General features: G+C 40.0%; 1 protein-coding gene across 8 annotated transcripts in view; it reads left to right on the top strand.

Annotated features, from left to right (window-relative positions):
• MCTP1 (multiple C2 and transmembrane domain containing 1) overlaps nt 1-18373 on the top strand; it is a 491422-nt gene that overhangs the window by 81303 nt on the left and 391746 nt on the right. The gene's annotated exons all lie outside the window — the stretch shown is intronic.

The raw sequence follows: 18373 nt of genomic DNA, 5'->3' as shown, positions 1-18373 counted from the left end.
CTACTGGGTGGCCCCAGGCAGTGGCTGACTTTGCAGCTCCTTGGAGATTCAAGAGCCAGTGTACTCAGTGGTCAGTGTGAGACCATACCAGAATACAACTCTTCACATCCATAAGTGACACATTCAAGGGGCAGGCTCAGTGAGCACCAAAGCCCCAATGAAGCAAGTCCTGCCCCATAAGGGTGTCTCCTGCACAGCAGCTCTTCCAGTGTAGACACAGCTGGTCCTCACAGCCAATTGGCCTGGAGGTCAATTCCTCCCAGTGATACCAACAGCAATCAAGGCTCAACTACAACAAGACTGTGCACACAGACCACAAAGGGGTGCACCAAGAGTGTCCACCTCAGGTGATTGGGGAGGCAGAGACACTGGGCCCTGTAGGACATCTACTACACAAGACCACTCTGTCAACTCAAGGAGACTTAGTAGCTACCCAATACATAGAAACTAACACAGGAAAGCAGTCAAATGTGGAGACAAAGAAACATGTCACAAATGAAAGAAATGGAAGAAAGCAAAATACTTGCTATAGAGTTCAAAACCACAGTTAAAAGGTTACTCAAGAATCTGCTAGAAACCTCCAAGGAACTTAGTGAGACCTTCAAGGATCTTAATGAAAATGCCAAAAAAATGGAAAAGGATCAGTCAGAAATTAAGCATACACTGACTGAAATAAAGAATAATATACAGAGTTTCAACAGTAGACTAGAGGATCCCAAGAATCAAGTCAAAGATTTGAAATATGAGGAAGCAAAAAACACCCAACTGGAAGAGCAAAAAGAAAAAAGAATCCAAAAATATGAAGATAGTGTAAGGAGCCTCTGGGACAACTTCAAGCGTACCAACATCCGAATTATGGGAATACCAGAAGAAGAGAGAGAGAGAGCAAGATATTGAAAACCTATTTAAAGAAATAATGACAGAAAATTTCCCCTACCTGGCGAAAGAAATAGACTTATAAGTCCAGAAGCGCAGTGAACCCCAAACAAGAGCACTCCAAAGAGGACCACACCAAGACACATCATAATTAAAATGCCAAGAGCAAAAGACAAAGAGAGAATCTTAAAAGCAGCAAGAGAAAGAAACTCAGTTACGTACAAGGGAATACCCATACAACTGTCAGCTGATTTCTCAACAGCAACTATGCAGGCCAGAAGGGAGTGGCAAGAAATATTCTAAGTGATGAATAGCAAGAATCTACAACCAAGATTACTCTACACAGCAAAGCTATCATTTAGAATTGAAGGTCAGATAAAGAGCTTCACAGACAAGAAGAAGGTAAAGGAGTTCATCACCACCAAACCAGTATTATATGAAATGCTGAAGGGTATTTTTTAAGAAGAGGAAGAAGAAGAAAAAGGTAAAGATAAAAAATTATGAACAACAAAGTGGCAACAAATACATATCTACAAACAAGTGAATCTAAAAATCAAATGAATGAAAAATCTGATGAACAGAATAAACTGGTGAATGTAATAGAATCAGGGGCATGGAAATGTAGTGGACTGACAATTCTGGGGGCGGGGGGGGGGTAGTGTGGGGAGGGTGTGGGAAGAGATTGGACAAAGATCTTATATGCATGTATGCAGTACCTGTGGACGTGGACAGTGGTGTGGTGAGGGCCTGGGGTGGGGTGGGAACCTGTTGGAAGGAAGCTATGCTGGGAAAAAAGAGGGACATCTGTAATAATTTGAACAATAAAGATTTTTTAAAAAAATGCAGCACAGTGAAAAGTTAAAGAAAAGAAATGAGGAAGTGGGTTGTACAGTTATCTTCCTCTGCAGACTTCTTCATGTTCTAAAAATAATGGTATTGTCCTTATTTTGGAGACGGTGAAAAGATGAGTTGCAAATATCACACTGTCTTTCAAAGCAGTTGCCACACTGAGACATGAGAATGAGCTTTACATGTGCGGAAAGGCTCATGTTAGCATTTTATAGTACAGTTCTCACATGGATGGGGCCTATTGAATATAAGGGACAATGCTATGTAGTCACTATTTGGCTAATTAAAATAATTTTTGAATTTAAGGCAGTACCTAGAACCACACCTTATACACAGTATATACTTAATAAAGTTTCATAAAAATGGATAAGTTAAAAACTGAAAGATAGTGCTGAAAAATTTAAAGTTCTTCCTTGAGGTGTGACTGGGAAACGATGTTTTAAACTTTGTCATGCATAGAAATACATGGAACCATTTTGATTTTTTACAACTGTTACACTTTTATTATTTTATTTTGATCATTTAAAAAGTGTATAGTATTCCATGGTAGCATCTCCTTGGATTTGTGCAGTCTGGTCATGAATCTGAATTTAAGAACAATATGTGAAAAAATGGAATAGCTGGTTGGTTTACAATAAATTATGATAAATATTTATAGTATAAAATATCTACTAAAATGTTTTCTCATATGTGCTCTTAATTAACATGAAAAAAGATGTGTGACTCTAACCGGTTTGGCTCAGTGGATAGAGCATTGGCCTGCAGACTGAAAGGTCCCAGGTTCGATTCCGGTCGAGGGCATGTACCTTGGTTGCGGGCACATCCCCAGTAGGAGGTGTGCAGGAGGCAGCTGATCAATGTTTCTAACTCTCTATCCCTCTCCCTTCCTCTCTGTAAAAAATCAATAAAATATATTAAAAAAAAGATGTGTGTGTGTGTGTGTGTGTGTGTGTGTGTAGATAGCAAAGAAGGAAATATTTGGATTAAACTCGTCAGAATATAAGCTATACCTATGAAAAGAAATGTGAACGATAAGAGAATTGTGAGAGGGTTGTCTAAAGCTAGAGGGTTGTTTTGGTTAAATCCCAGATGGAGTGTTGCTAAAACTTCACTGTGCATGAACAAATTGGAATCTGTCTAGTACGTGCAGCTAGCAAAGATCTGTGGGCTGAACCTGCTCTCAGGTCTCAGCCTTCAGAGAGTTCAAGAGCAAATGCCCACTTACACTGTTTCTGTCAGTCCTGAACTTGTGTAGGAACACCAGGTTAGTATCATATCTCACCCATACAACATCTCTTACATATGCAAGGTATGGAATTCAAATTTAAGGTTGATGTCTGAATGTTAACTCTTAAACTTGAACTGATAATAGCCTTACGTACTTTTTATGTTAAATGTTGCTGAATTCCAAATAATTAAGTAAATAGAGGAATAGATGGACAAATAGCACAAAGCTAAGAGATATGACATTAGCTAGGTAACTTTATGAGGAATATTGCATATTTAAAAAAATAGATGTTCATAAAAATATTCCATTTATGTATATTATAAGAATTTAAAAACAATATATGAAGCAATAATACAGATGAGATCAGATTATATTTCTAATCTTTTAAAAAAATATTTCTAATCTTTATAGAATTCCTAATCTTTGTAGAAAAATTTAGGACTCAGAATTTCATGATGAAGAAAAATTGCACAATATTGTACAACAATATCCATGAGAAATTTTTTTAAATCAGACATAATAAATAACATGAAATGTGAAGAAGAAAAGTGGTAGGAAAAGTGGTGTATCTGGAAATCTCAACTTATCTCTGTAGAAAGTGAGCATCTGCCTAGTAAAGTAGATGCAGCAGAGTAACTGTAGGAGCAACCTAGTGACTGTCAGAGCTGAGAAAGAAATTGTAAAACAAGTTTAACATGAAATTAAAATTACTCTAATATTAACGTAGCTGATAAAGTCTCATAGTTATTCTTACAGTCCAGAAACTCACTGTAGTATGGTGAAATCGACATCAACCTTGTGGCTAAATATGCAAGCCAGAGGGCACAGCCAGAACAAAGGCCCTGACCTGGGAGCCTGTCTGGGTGAAGGGAGCATGGAGGAGGCCAGCAAGGCTGGGATGGGTGAGTGGGCGGGAGGGGAGTGGAAGGAGGAAGGATCATAAAGACAACACAGGGCCAGATCGTATAGGGTTTTATAGTACTTTGTGAGCACTTTTGACTTTTCTTCTGTATGAAATATGAAGCATTGGAGGGTTTTGAGCAAAGTAACGGTATGACCAAGTAATGACTTAGGTTTTAAAGAAACCACTATGGCTGCTGGGTTGGGAATAGATGGGGGAGGGGGACATGTAGAAAGCAAGCAAAGACCAAAGACCATAAGGAGCCTAATAGAGCAATTCAGGGAGAGATTCCAGCTTTATCACCTGCTGGACCCTGAGCTCATGGCACATGTGCCCCTCTCCACCTCAGGATCTTTGCACATGCAGATCTTCTCATGTAGTTCCCTTCTCCTTGCCATTCATCTTTGCCTCTTCCTGCCCTTTCCAATTTCTTTTAAACATCGCTTTCTCAAAAAAAGAGGTCTTCCCTGACCATCTCTCAGGTATATTAGGTGCATGTTGTTATGTAGTATCAAGGCTCCTAGTGATTACCCTGTATGTAGCTTGTTTGTAAATATATGAGTAATGAGTGTACACACCTTGGAGTCTTTTACTCTATGTGGAATTTGCACCTCATGAGGACAGGAATTATGACATCCAACAAATTTGCTAAATGAGTTGTGAATGAGTAAATGCATGATTGAATGGATGACATAATAAAGTGGAAAGACAACCAAACTATTGAATAAATTGGGCTCCTGGCGTGGTGAATGCAATGAGGAGGGAGATAGGGTATAATCAAATGTAAGGAGCCTCACAGGAGGAGAGGTCATCTGTCTTGACCAGCCATTGAAAGCAATTGCCCTTCACTTTTCTCATTTTCCTTGGTCCTTTAGAAGTTACAAAAACAAAGAGAGTTGTAAACATGTAACTGAATGTGTGTAACTAGGAATGCAGGAAAATGCCTATGGCAAGAGAAAATGATTAGCAAATTCATAAAACATCTTTAAATTAAGCCAGATAGTTTCTGAATTAGGACATTCAATTTCTTATTACAGATCTCCAGGAGTGAATGCTGTTTGCATTTTATGCTTTATTTTCTTATAATTCAAATCCAGAAATAGATTCACCAGGTATGTCCTGTGACAATAGCTTTAATTAAACTTTTATTAAAACCTACAGCTGTAAAATAAACCTCAAAACACAGTAAATAAATATGAGAGAACTTATTTTTTTTTACAGGCATTACCTGGAAGAGAGTTTCCCTGAAAATAGAATGCTTGGACAATGGTCATTATTATATATTGGGCTGATTGTGCTTCAGAAAGTTTGTGAACTTGAAAAACTCCAATCCCCTGAACCAACTTAATATTTTTTGGGCTGTTTCCACCTGCCTTTAAGAGCATTCTTCAGGGTGCTTGAATGTACATCATAACATTTTCATAATTTTGCCACTGGAGGGCTCAGTGGCCTTTTTTAATGTTCTCTTTAGGAGACCAAATCTTATGTTTGTATAACAGTGAGACTCTGAGATAAATTTTCTTCTCCCTCTTTTGGGGAAACCAGCTTTTTTGGTGTTTTTTTTTTTTAGGGGTGGTACATTTATGTGCCCAAGTGCATGCGTCATTACAGCAAAAAAGCTTTTGTAAGTGCCCTCAAAGATGGGAAGTCTTATCATTGCTGCATGTAGATTGAAATCAGACTGGCTGCACTTATTTCTCTTACAGAGAATACAAGGAATCAAGATTATGCTGGGCATGTACATGTGCATCAGCGGTGTGCCTGCGTGTGTGGTGTGTGTGCTGGTGGCAGTGTGGAGGAGAGGTGGAGAAGGGAGGGCTGGGAGAACTGCAGTAGTCCAGGAATTGTGATTAATGTCCTTGGGGTGGGAATGGGACTATTCTTAAGGACTAACGGAAAGGATATAGGGTGAGTGTTAGGACAGTAGTGGCCTATTTCAGCATTCCTTGGTGCATATTCTCTTATAAAAATTGTAAGTGTGGTCCAATTTCTCTAGGGCCGATGCTGGAAGGCGGATTAAACAAAGGAATTCTGACATGGGTGCCACATCAGTTTGCACATAATTTTTTAAATGATATTTAGGAGGATTGCAGGGGATAATAATGAGGCAGTATGCGAAAACTTGGAGACGGTGTTGGTCCTCAAGTGGAAGTATAAAATCAACATAAATCAGAGAGTTGGAAATATCAGAATGGCTCTCTGAAATATGGTAAGAGTTAACTATAAAGTAATTGAAGAACTAACGTATTTAAACACAAATGATATGCCAATTAGAAGGCAGACCAAAACCTACATAGGCTTAGGAGAGAGTCAAGTAACTTTGGAGGGACTTGGCTAAAAACTAGTCAAGAAGACTGGTCAGAAATGTCATTTCTTGTGATTTCCCCACCATGTGATGGATGCTTATGCCTCTAGAATTCTGAATCATCAATGAATTCCCCTTGTTTTGATTCCATGCTTATTCAGCTCCATCTAGTTTATGGCCTGACCTTCATATATTTGCTTGTCGCAGGGAATAGCATTCAGAGACATGTTTCAGTTATGACTGTCACATTAGCTCAGCATCTGCAAGTGTGGTGTGCTGAAGGAATCAGGTTCCGAGCTGGCGGAGTTGAGAGCAAGGCCCTGGGTTATGGCAAGGTCTCCAAGGTAAATGCCACTTTCTTAGGCTCTTTGCAGCTTGCCAGTGGTCCTGTCCTAATGACGACTCTCACTGCCCACCTTCCTTCCCATCTCAGAAAATCCCACTAAATGTTTCACAGAGTCTGAGACCAGGAAACTATGATTTTTGAAAGGAAATACCAAGTCCTTCAATTATAAAATGTTCTCATATTTTATTCATAAACCAGAGAAAGAACTAGTGAGCATTTACTACGGGCTTAACATTTTATGTTTTCCACATTGTGGTCCAAGGCAATTTTGCCAAGAAAATAAAGTGGCCGATCTCTCTTCCTTGGAAGCTTTGGTTTTCTTGTGGAATAACAGCCACACCTTCTAGAGAGGCTCCTTGAGTAGAGGACAGCCTGCCAGGGGCTTAGCTTCCAGCTTCTACCTCGCCTAGAGGAACTGAGGCAGTTCCTTTACTCAGTGATTTGTGCTCCATCCTTCCAGACTGATTTTCTTCTGGGTGGTCCAAGCTTTGCCCAATTTAATGTGTTCCTAAGAGCATATTTTGTAGCCACTTTCATCAGGTGTTTCTGGGGAACTTCAGTCTGGGCTCAGCAATGGTGCCTGGTGGTTCTGGGGAAGCCACCACCTCTTCTAGATCGCCTATGTATGAATATCTGGTCTGACAGGGTGCCACCTTGCTGCTGGTCCTTAGAGGATCTTTGGGATTACTGGTTCAAGGAACATGCCATAATTATAAGGAAGAATCAGCATACCCAACTAAAACTGGCTTCAATAAGAAGGCCATTTTAAATCTCACTTAATGGCCCTGACTGGTATGGCTGAGGTGGTTGGAGTGTAGTGTACACTGAAGGGTCAAGGGTTTGATTTCCACTCAGGGCACATACCCAGGTTGTGAGTTCAATTGCTGGTCGGGGTGTGAATGAGAGGCAACTGATCAATGTTTCTCTCTCACATAGATGTTTTGCTCTCTCCCCTTCTCCCTCTCTCAAGTCAATGAAAAACACAACTTCAGGTGAGGATTAAAAATAATAATAAAATTAAAATCTCACTTAATGGGGAAATTTTGAAATTCCAGGGTCAGTTGGCAGCTCAACAGCCCTCAAGGACTAAGGTACTCTTATCTTTTCCTTCTGGGCCCATTAGGGCTTCATTGAAGTCTCCTATCCTGGTCATGGGATGATTCTGGCAGTTCCGATTGTCTTGTGTTTCTGGATGTGTTATATGCCCAGGTGGTTCAATCACTTGAGGCTGATTCAGAGCATGGACTGGGCAATGGAATTCTGACATGTGTACCATATCGATTTGGCATCTTCATATATTTTTGTATTTGTGAATGTGTGATTTTTAGCAGGGAAAAAGTGGTGAATGTCTTTGTGCATCTCCCTTTTTACCAAGAAGGAAAATTCTTTCCATGATCATCCAGCAGACTTCATTTTAAGTTTTTTTTGGTCAGAACTGGATTGCATGCCCACCTTTTAGCTAGTTAGCAGAAAAAACTTTTTATAGCCTCAATCTAGACCAATTATCATTGACATCTAGGAATGGGCACATCATTCATTACTCAGCAGTCTTTTCAGAAAATAAAGGATGCAACATAAAAGGAAGATGGCCAGTTATTAACTATATTTTCCAAGATTTGAACAGAGAAAATTCATTTAAATGATGTTTAAAAGAATTTAGATAAAAGCTTTTGTGGTCTAATGAAAATAAAGGAATTTAGAATTACCAGACAATGTTTATATTAATTGATGTGGCCTGATTATACACTGGAGGCCCCAGAACACCTTTTGGGATTAAAACCCAACTTGCTGCCCTAGCTGGTTTGGCTCAGTGGATAAAGCATTGGACTGTGGACTGAAGGGTCCCAGGTTTGATTCCAGTCAAGGGCACATGCCTGGCTTGCAGGCTCAATCCCCAGTAGGGGGCATGCAAGAGGCAGCTGATCAATGATTCTCTCTCATCATTGATGTCTCTATCTCTTTCTACCTCTCCCTTCCTTGCTGAAATCAATAAAATATATATATATATATATCCTATATAATAAAAGGCTATTATGCAAATCGACCAAATGGCAGAATGACCAGTTGCTATGACATGCACTGACCATGAGGTGGCCGACGCTCAATGCAGGAGCTGCCCCCTGGTGGTCAGTGAACTCCCACAGGGAAGCATTGCTCAGGCAGAAGCCAGGCTCATGGCTGGCGAGCACAGCAGTGGTGGTGGGAGCCTCTCTTGCCTCTGCAGCAACACTAAGGACACCTGACTGCCAGCTTCAGACATCCCCGAAGGCTCCTGGATTGTGAGAGGGTGTAGGCGACGTTGAGGGACCCCCTGAGTGCACAAATTTTGGGCACCAGGCCTCTAGTATAAAAATAAAACCCAACTTGCTACCAAATAGTAGCACAAATGGAAAGGATAACCAGGACCGTGGACCTCTTAACATTAGATGTGCCTCCTGGATAACTCATTCCCATGACCTTGCAGGATTGGCAGAGACTACATAATAAACTAAAATATAAATTAGCTTTTTTTGTGTAGATTCATTGGATTTCCTCCATAGATGATTATGTTATCTGTGAATAAAGATAATTTTACTTCTTTTTATTGCCTTTTCTTTCCTTATTGTGCTGGCATGAACTTCCAGATAAATACTATATAAAAATGATGAGAATGAGCATCCTGTATTATATCTTGTTTTAGGGGGAAATCATTTAGTATTTCATCATTATGATGTTAGCTGTAAGGACTTTTTTTTTCTTTTGGGCAAATGCTCTTTATTAAGTTGAGGATGTTTCTTTTTCTTATTTTGGTGAAAGTTTCTATTAGGAATAAATGTTGGATTATTGTCAAATGCTTTTTTTTGCATCTATTGAAATTATTATTTTTATTGTTTTTTGGGGTTTTTTTAGAGAGGAAGGGAGAGAGAGAGACCTGTTGTTATACTTATTTATGCATTCATTGGTTGATTCTTGTATGTGCCCTGGCTGTGATTAAAACCACAACTTTGGTGTATGGAAATGGCCAGGACTTGCATCTGTTGAAATTATCATATGGGTTTTCTTTTTGAGTTTGTTTAATACAGTGAATTATATTAATTGTTTTTTAAATGTTATTTCAACTTTGCATTCCTGAGAAAACCCTCACTTTATCTATTGATTTTTATATATAAAAATACATGTGCTAAAATTTTGTTTTATACTTTACCATCTATGCTCATGAGACATATTGGTCTATAATTTTATGTTCTTCTATTGTCTTTATCTGGTTTGAGATCAGGGAAATGCTGGAAATATGTAGAATTAGTTGGGAAGTATTTCCCCCTCCTCAATTTTTTGAGAGGAGTTTGTTGTAGAACTCATACAATTTCTTCTAAATGTTTGCTAGAATTCACCAGTGAAGCCATATGGCCTTGAGTTTTCTTTGTGGAAAGGTTTCTGGCAAATTCCATTTCTTAACTAGTTCTAGGGCTATTTCAGTTATTTCTTTCTTCTTGAGTCAGTTTCAGTAGTGTCTTTCAAGGAATTTGGCCATTTCTTCTAAGTTGTCAATTGTGATTGGGATTATCATTTACAGTACTCACTCAGTATCCTTTCAGGATTTGTAGAATGTATAATTATGCCACTGATAGGTTTTAAATATCTATATTTATTCACATTATCCTGAAAGTAGACACAAACTTTCTGAGGCAAAGACAGACTATTATCACTTACAGCAGTAACTACATTGGTCACCCCTCTCCTCAGCATTCCCCTCTTCTTGGGAGATGAAAGCCAGAAGTCACACAAATGAACTGGGGTCTGAACTGTAGTTGAAGAGCTAAGAAAATTTGAATCTGAGAACTTATGTAAGTGTTGAGCCCTTCCCGCGTAAAACTGAAGTCAAAGCCTATCGTCTTTGCTAGCTCCTATCACATAGGAATCAGGAAAAAGCTTTATATCCTGAATTTAGGTTGATATCTGAAGACAAAACATTTTCTGTCTTTGAGCCATTATGGCTTTTTAGTGTTACTAAGCTGCAGGGAAGTATGGAGCATATATATATGAAAGACATAGAGAGAAGGAGAATTAGTCTAATTGAGAGTTGTTGACAAATTTTATTTCTCTGGGCAGTGTAAACCACATTAAGTTGCAGAGTATTGTTTGGAAGTTGTCCACCTTTTTGTTAATTGTGGTACAAACACACAGATACTGCATTTTGGTATAAAGGGGCCATACTCTTTGGAAATGAGAAACAATAACTCTGGGTAAAGAACTATGGGGAGAAATTCTCCCCTTTCTTTCTCAGAGGCAGCATAAGGCTTGTGCCTTCATTTAGGCCAGTGGTTCTCAACCTTCCTAATGCCGTGACTTTTTAATACAGTTCCTCATGTTGTGGTGACCCCCAATTTCATTGTTACAAATTGAACATAATTAAAGCATAGCGATTAATCACAAAAACAATATGTAATTATGTATGTGTTTTCTGATGGTCTTAGGTGACCCCTGTGAAAGGGTCGTTCGACCCCCAAAAGGGTCGTGCCCCACAGGTTGATAACCTCTGATTTAGACCAATCTGTGTGCCCCTAAAATTGTATTGATTCAGGGTCATTGACTTGCTTGGTTAAATTTGATTTGCAATTGTTTAAATGCAGAGAAATTGGACTGTGGACTGATTCTGGATGCTTCAGAGTACTCTGCATTATTTCCTAATAGTTGAATCTAAATATTCTCATAGACATTGATAGGGCAAGGATGAATCTTGGAAGTTCTTTTGGTTTTAGCAGGAACTTGCCTAGAAGACGAACTCCCATCTCTGAGAGGCTGTGAGGAGCTGCTTGTATAACACAGAAACCTTATTCCAGGCAGAATTGGCTTACCTCCCTTCGGCCCTGTGGTTACTTGGTTATTCTGGGCCTACTGTGTTTGAAAAGTGAAATTTCATAATGTGCTCCTTACAGAAGCCACCACTTATTTCAACATGCCATTTTCCATGTTGCTAAAGATTAGAGTTTCCTCTATTTGTACTGCATTTCTCAAAGTTTGTACATGATTTCCTGTTATTTAGATATATTTCCTTGAAATATATGAAAAAGTACCTAGAAAAACAGAAAAATGTTTCTATGCAAGCTGATCATAAATGTTTAGTATGATCTTTAAAAACATAGCAGATACACGGTTTTTAGGCAAAATACAGGTTATGGCTTAGAGACTTGAGAATTAATTTTTAGACTTATGATCAGGTTACCTTTAAAAAGGAACTGTTTATAGAATTATGTAAAAAAGAATTATGGAACCATCATTAACAATTATTAAAGTTTCTGGTTAACTGTTATAACCAACAATGAGCCATTTGTTACACAAAAAGTACCTGGTTCCCTCCCCCTTAAAGGGGAGTTAAATGAGTAGTTGTTCTCATAATGTTATTGCTATATAAAAAGGCACAATGAATATATATTATTTACATGTTTTTAGAATGTGAAAAGTTATGCATAAAACTTGTGGCTAAAATATTTAAATGGTTTGTAGTAAAGTGATTATTTTAACTGGTCCTAAAATTTGAATTTAATAAAAGCAAAGGCCTTAGTATGAAAAGGTTAAAGTTTTAACTTTTATTATTTCATAAACATTTTACTTTTCCTTGCATTTTGTGATAATATAAATAAATAAATCCCTGTGGTATAATAAAAAATAAAACCATGAAGCTGAATTTCTTAAAGTGAAAAAAATAGGAAATTTTATTCTGGTACCAAGCTCAAAGAAACTGTGTTGAATAAAAGAGTTGAGAATCTATGCTTATTTAGTAACCACAGACTCATGTTAAAATAATATTTAAAATTAGCAAGATTTAGATATTAAAATATGATTCTTATTCAAAACTAGTTGCCCTCCAGCATCTATTTTGTCATTCTTATTTAGTAATAGACATACTAGATCCCCTAATTTTTAACTGGCACATGGATTACTAGAGTAAAGACCTTATTTTTCTGTTGCCTTATAGCTGGACATGGCCATGTGACTAAGTCCTGGCTAGTGGGCCCCAGGTTGGATGTGCATTGCAGAATCAGCAGCCATCTGGGACTATGAGGGGGAAGCCACATGCTGAAGTTGGCGAAACAACACAATAGACAAAGCCTGGGTGCCTGCTATCATGGCATGCCATTCCAGACCGGGCATAATGACTTTCAGTCTTTTTCCTTCTTTTGGTGGAGAGAAATAAACTGTTTCATTCAATCAACTTATTTTCAGCTACTGGATCTAGAGCCCTTATTAGGGTCCAGGGTTACTGATGGGTACATCACATCATATTACTTTTCTTTTTCATCACTTGTAAGATGATTTCCTATGTACCAGTAAATACATTCTTTGGGGGTGATAAAGTTTAATGGTGTGTTCTTGGATCAACAACAACATAGAAGGCCTGTCTAACATGAAGAACTCATGTGTCAGACCTCATTGATCAGAGAACTCAGGTGGGTAGAACAGGTGAATGTGCCTGGCTTCTGACAAAAAGAGAACCTACACTGAGTTCATCAAGACCTTATCCTCAGCAACTATTGTCTGTCACCCAAACAGATAAAACAGCCAGCATGTGTATTAGGGGCCAAGAGGGAATAAATATCTTCTGACATTAAAATGTTTTTATATTAAAACTGGGTTTAAAAAATGGGCCAATATTTCCCAAAAGGCACAGGTTAGATTACAGCCGTGGGCAAACTACGGCCCGCAGGCCGGATCCGGCCCGTTTGAAATGAGTAAAACTAAAAAAAAGAAAAGACTGTACCCTTTTATGTAATGATGTTTACTTTGAATTTATATTAGTTCACACAAACACTCCATCCAAGCTTTTGTTCTGGCCCTCCAGTCCAGTTTAAGAACCCATTGTGGCCCTCGAGTCAAAAAGTTTGCCCACCCCTGGGTTAGAACATAGAAGATGGAAGTGTGGTGGGGGTGGCAGAGGAGGTGATGTCAATGTCTACTTTATTCTGCTATCACTGTTACAGATGGTATTACTAACCACAGAAATGTCTTGATGTACCCCATTAGTCACCATGGGGCATAGAGGACAAACTCGAAGCCACCTGCGGCCTCAAGCACAGCCCTCCTGAGACACATTGTTTGTGTTTGGTCCATATGCCAAATCTGCCCGGACATATGGCTCTGCCTAAATGGGAGACAAATGTAGGCTTATAAAAATGCTTTGGATGAAGCAGGTTTACTTGGAATAAGCTTCGTTAATGGAACTTTGTGTTCTTCCAATGTTACAAATGTACAAATCTAAACTTCTCATTGGCACTTTCTAATGCAATTATAGATCCTCCCATATTTATTAGAAGTTTTATATATATTCAGCTGCTAGTCCCCCCTCCCCCTTCAAAGAATGTTGGCATGTTACTTGAATATGAAGACTTGAAAATGATTCTGGCTTGCATGTTTTTACATGCTGGTTGCAGCATCTATGCTAGACAGTATATAATTTGACCCTTTAAAAAATGTCACTTTCTTCCATAGAGTTAAAAAAGAATGTTTTGCTTTTATTTAAAGCATGTTAAGGTTTTTTTGCATAATTTTTCTTGCCTTTACTGATGCTTGCAACACTTCTCAATTTAATACCATCTGTGAATCCATCAGCTTGCTATTTACTGCCTCTTCTAGATCATTAAGGGAGATGTTATGGTAATAATGCTTTATTTACATCTCACTTTTCCAGGAAATGCAAAGTATATCTATAAAGTTATTGCATTAAACAATGGCATCCATGTGAGGTAAAAAAAAATTACAGTTAGGGAAGTTAGGGAGCATTTTAACACTATTATGAATTATTTTAAGTAGAAAGAAATATTTTAGTGATTCCAGAGTTTAAGCATATCTGTTATTAGGTATTCTTGTTGCCCTGAGTCATTAAGGAAGTTGTTTCTGTAGTTTGGTGGCTGTGTTATTACATGGGAGGAGGAAGATTGGATTAGATTGATGAATGAGTTTTATATTTTTTCCAAACTCCCTTTTGGCCCTCATAACAAGTCTTAATTATTGTGACATGGCAAAATGCTAATAAAGTTAGAGGAAAGAGAATCAGGTAAAATGAATTATTAAGGATGATAAAAAATTCACTCTATTTTCTCTCTTTCTTTTAAATTATGGTGTTTCAACATAAACATGCTTTTAGAGACCTGCAGACCAAGTAATCCTTTGTAAAATGGGGAAAGTGAGAATCCATTTTGATTATTGAATGTGTTTATTTTATTTTTAATAGTGCCTGTGGCAATCAGGTTATACTTGGTTAAATGCATAAAATGATTAATCTCGTCTGTAGTTAATCAATATCTTTATTAACTTTTCCAATGGTATAGGCCAGTTGTTGGCAAACTGCGGCTCGTGAGCCACATGTGGCTCTTTGGCCCTTTGAGTGTGGCTCTTCCACAAAATACTACGTACGGGCATGCATGTACAGTGCGATTGAAACTTCGTGGCCCATGTGCAGAGGTCGGTATTTTGTGGAAGAGCCACACTGAAGGGGCCAAAGAGCCTCATGTGTCTCATGAGCCGCAGTTTGCTGACCACTGGTATAGGCCATTAGCAGGTGTCTAAGGAACCGCAGCTCTGGTTTAGCCCCTCTTTTATCTCTGGGTTTGAATGTCAGAAATTAAATGTCATCTGTTAGCAACTCATACTTTCTTTGCAAGTTAGTTTAAGAACTTTGGTCTCCCAATTTAGATAATGCAGGCTATAGCTGAATTTAATTTGAGATCTATCAGTTACTTATTATGGAATTAAAGTTATATTCATCCAAGTAAATCATGTGGTGTTTAACAGGATTTCTAGCTGATATTTGACTTCTAAATTTACATTTTCTCTTATTTCTTCAGGTCATTAGTTAATTAGCTTAGTATTTATAAATTAGCTTAACAGTGGGGAGTCATAAGAATATGAGGGGACAGTTAACAGACATCTCTCTCAATCTATATATATCTAATCTAATAAAAGAGAAACATGCAAATTGACCATACCTTAGCTATGCCCCAAGCCATGCCCACCAGCCAATCAGAGTGACTATATGCAAATTAACCCAACCAAGATGGCGGCCGGCAGCCACGGAGCTGGAGCAAGCAGGAGGCTTGGTTGCCCCGGCGATGGAGGAAGCCAAGCTTCCCGCCTGCCCTGGCCAGCTGTGGCCTCCACTAAAGGCAATAAAGTTTCAATTATAGAAGATAAATAAATCCCAGATACCTGCTTCCAGCCAGTCTCCACTGGGTGCTTGGGTGGCTGGGGGCTGTGGCCAGCCTGCAAACAGCCATCAGCCACTCACTCAGGCTGGCCAGGCACCCCAGCAGGACCTGCCTCTCTGAAGGGGGTGTGGCCAACCTGAAAACAGCCCTCAGCTCCTCACCCAGGCTGGCCCGACACTCCAGTGGAACCCCCACCCTGATCCAGGGCACCCTTCAGGGCAAACCAGCCAGCCCCCACCCATGCACCAGGCATATAATAAAAGGGTAATATGCAAATTGACCCTAAATGACTGGGAATGACTGGTCACTATGACACACACTGACTACCAAGGGCCAGACGCTCAATGCAGGAGCTACCCCCTGGTGGTCAGTGCGCTCCCACAGGGGAACTCTGCTCAGCCACAAGCCAGGCTGATGGCTGCCAGCACAGCAGTGATGGCGGGAGTCTCTCCCGCCTCCTCAGCAGTGCTAAGGATGTCTGACTGCAGCTTAGGCCTGGTCCCCGCTGGCAAGTGGACATCCCCCGAGGTCTCCTGGGTTGCCAGAGGGATGTCTGACTGCCAGCTTAGGCCCAATCCCCTGGGGAGTGGGCCTAAGCCAGCAGGTGGACATCCCCCGAGGGGTCTCAGACTGTGAGAGGGCACAGGCTGGGCTGAGGGACCCCCCGAGTGCCCACATTTTTGTGCACCGGGCCTCTAGTATATATATAAAAACCGAAGAGACCATTTGACCATTCGACCATTCGACTGTAGCTATGATGTACCCTGACCACCAGGAGGCAGACACTCAATGCACAGGCATGGAAACATGGAACAGACTGATGAATCTCAGAGAGAAGGGGGGAGGGCGGGAAGAGATTAACCAAAGATCTTATATGCATACTAGAGGCCCAGTGCACGGATTTGTGCACCAGTGGGATTCCTTGGCCTAGCCTGTGGGGATCGGGCCGAAACCAGCCTGGTGTAAGGATTTATGCACTGGTAGGATCCCTCGGCCTGGCCTGCAGGGATTGGGCCAAAATCGCCTCTCCAACATCCCCTGAGGGGTCCCAGATTTCGAGAGGGCACAGGTCAGGCTGAGGGACCCCACTGGTGCAGGAATCCATGCACTGGGCCTCTAGTATGATTATAAAATTTACTGAAGATTTTGGAAAGTGGAGTTTTTGTATTTGCTCACCAAGACACTGAAGAATTGAAGTGGATTTGTTTGATGGACTTTTGACTCAGGTTGCTTTGTCTAATGGGGAGGCAGTGGCTTCTGGACCTATGGTTTGTTCAGTACACTGAGAGAGGGCTCTTTGAGGATCATCCAAAGCTGACATTAGGTATCCTTTGTTAGAATAGCAATGAGACATAAGACCCCATGTAAGGTCCAAGGCAATTAAAACAGCCTCCCAAATTTAATTAATTTGAGCATCATCATCAGATTTTTGCCATATATACACATGATCTTTATTACTCATCTAATGTTTTTCATTTAAGTCAACTCAATTTTGTGGGAGAAGGAAATTTTATATTACTATCATAAATTGAAAAATCAGTATCTTTTCCTAAACTAGGTGGTAGCTATAAAAGTAGAATGAAATCCAAAGTATACAGTTCTAGCTAGATGGTATTACTGGGCAGCTTGATAACACCTTTCTCCTATTGAAATAAGAGTGGAGATATGTTAAAGACATCTAGCACCAAACTGAGATTTTTTTTTTTTTCCTTGGTATGAGAACATTGAAAAGGGAAAACTCTGTCAATCACTAATTTAGAATTTTTAATGTACCCTTACCACATACAGTGATATCCTGGACCACTCTTTGGGGGATTAAAGAAACAAAGACCATAGATCCAATAGCCTAATCAAGGCATTCATTCATTCATTGAGCTTACCACGTGCCCCCAAATTGGGTATGCAGTGTTGAATAAAACACACAAATCCCTGGCCCCCATGGACTAGCCATCAAGCACAAATCTTTCCTTTCAATCTGTTCTATCATGCCTCCAGTACAGCCATGGGCAAACTATGGCCCTCGGGCCAGATCCGGCCCGTTTGAAATGAATAAAACTAAAAAAAAAAAAAAAGACCGTACCCTTTTATGTAATGATGTTTACTTTGAATTTATATTAGTTCACACAAACACTCCATCCATGCTTTTGTTCCGGCCCTCCGGTCCAGTTTAAGAACCCATTGTGGCCCTCGAGTCAAAAAGTTTGCCCACCCCTGTTCCAGTACCACTTTCTCTAGTTTTTGTTTTAGTCCCAGCTTTTCTCTCTCTGTTATCCCAGTCCAGTGTAACTTATTGTGAGGCCTAGAAAATACTTAGGGCCCTTGTTCTCTTCTGACAGCAAACTAGTCCCCTTGTCTAGGACAGTCTTGGAATGTACCTTGATTTTGACATAAATTGTATATATAAAAGGCTAAGTGACTGGCCAACTGGCCAACCGGCCGGTAGTTATGATGTGCACTGATCACCAGGGGGCAGACCCTCAACGCAGGAGCTGCCGAGCAGCAGCAACTTTGCAGAGTGCCCTCTCGCACTCTGGGGCCCCTTGGGGGATATTGGAAAGCCAGTTTCTGCCCGATTTCCACAGGCCAGGCTGAGGGACCCCACTTGCTGGAGGGACCCCATTCACTCTGCAGATGCCCTTAGAGCCCCAGAGCTGCCCCAGGTGCCCCTGGCTAGGGAAGGACTGCG

This window comes from Myotis myotis, unplaced genomic scaffold (genome assembly GCF_014108235.1).
Source record: "Myotis myotis isolate mMyoMyo1 unplaced genomic scaffold, mMyoMyo1.p scaffold_m19_p_5, whole genome shotgun sequence".
Lineage (NCBI taxonomy): Eukaryota > Metazoa > Chordata > Mammalia > Chiroptera > Vespertilionidae > Myotis > Myotis myotis.
Note: the sequence above shows the minus strand (reverse complement) of the source record. Positions and strands in the feature narration are given on the sequence as shown.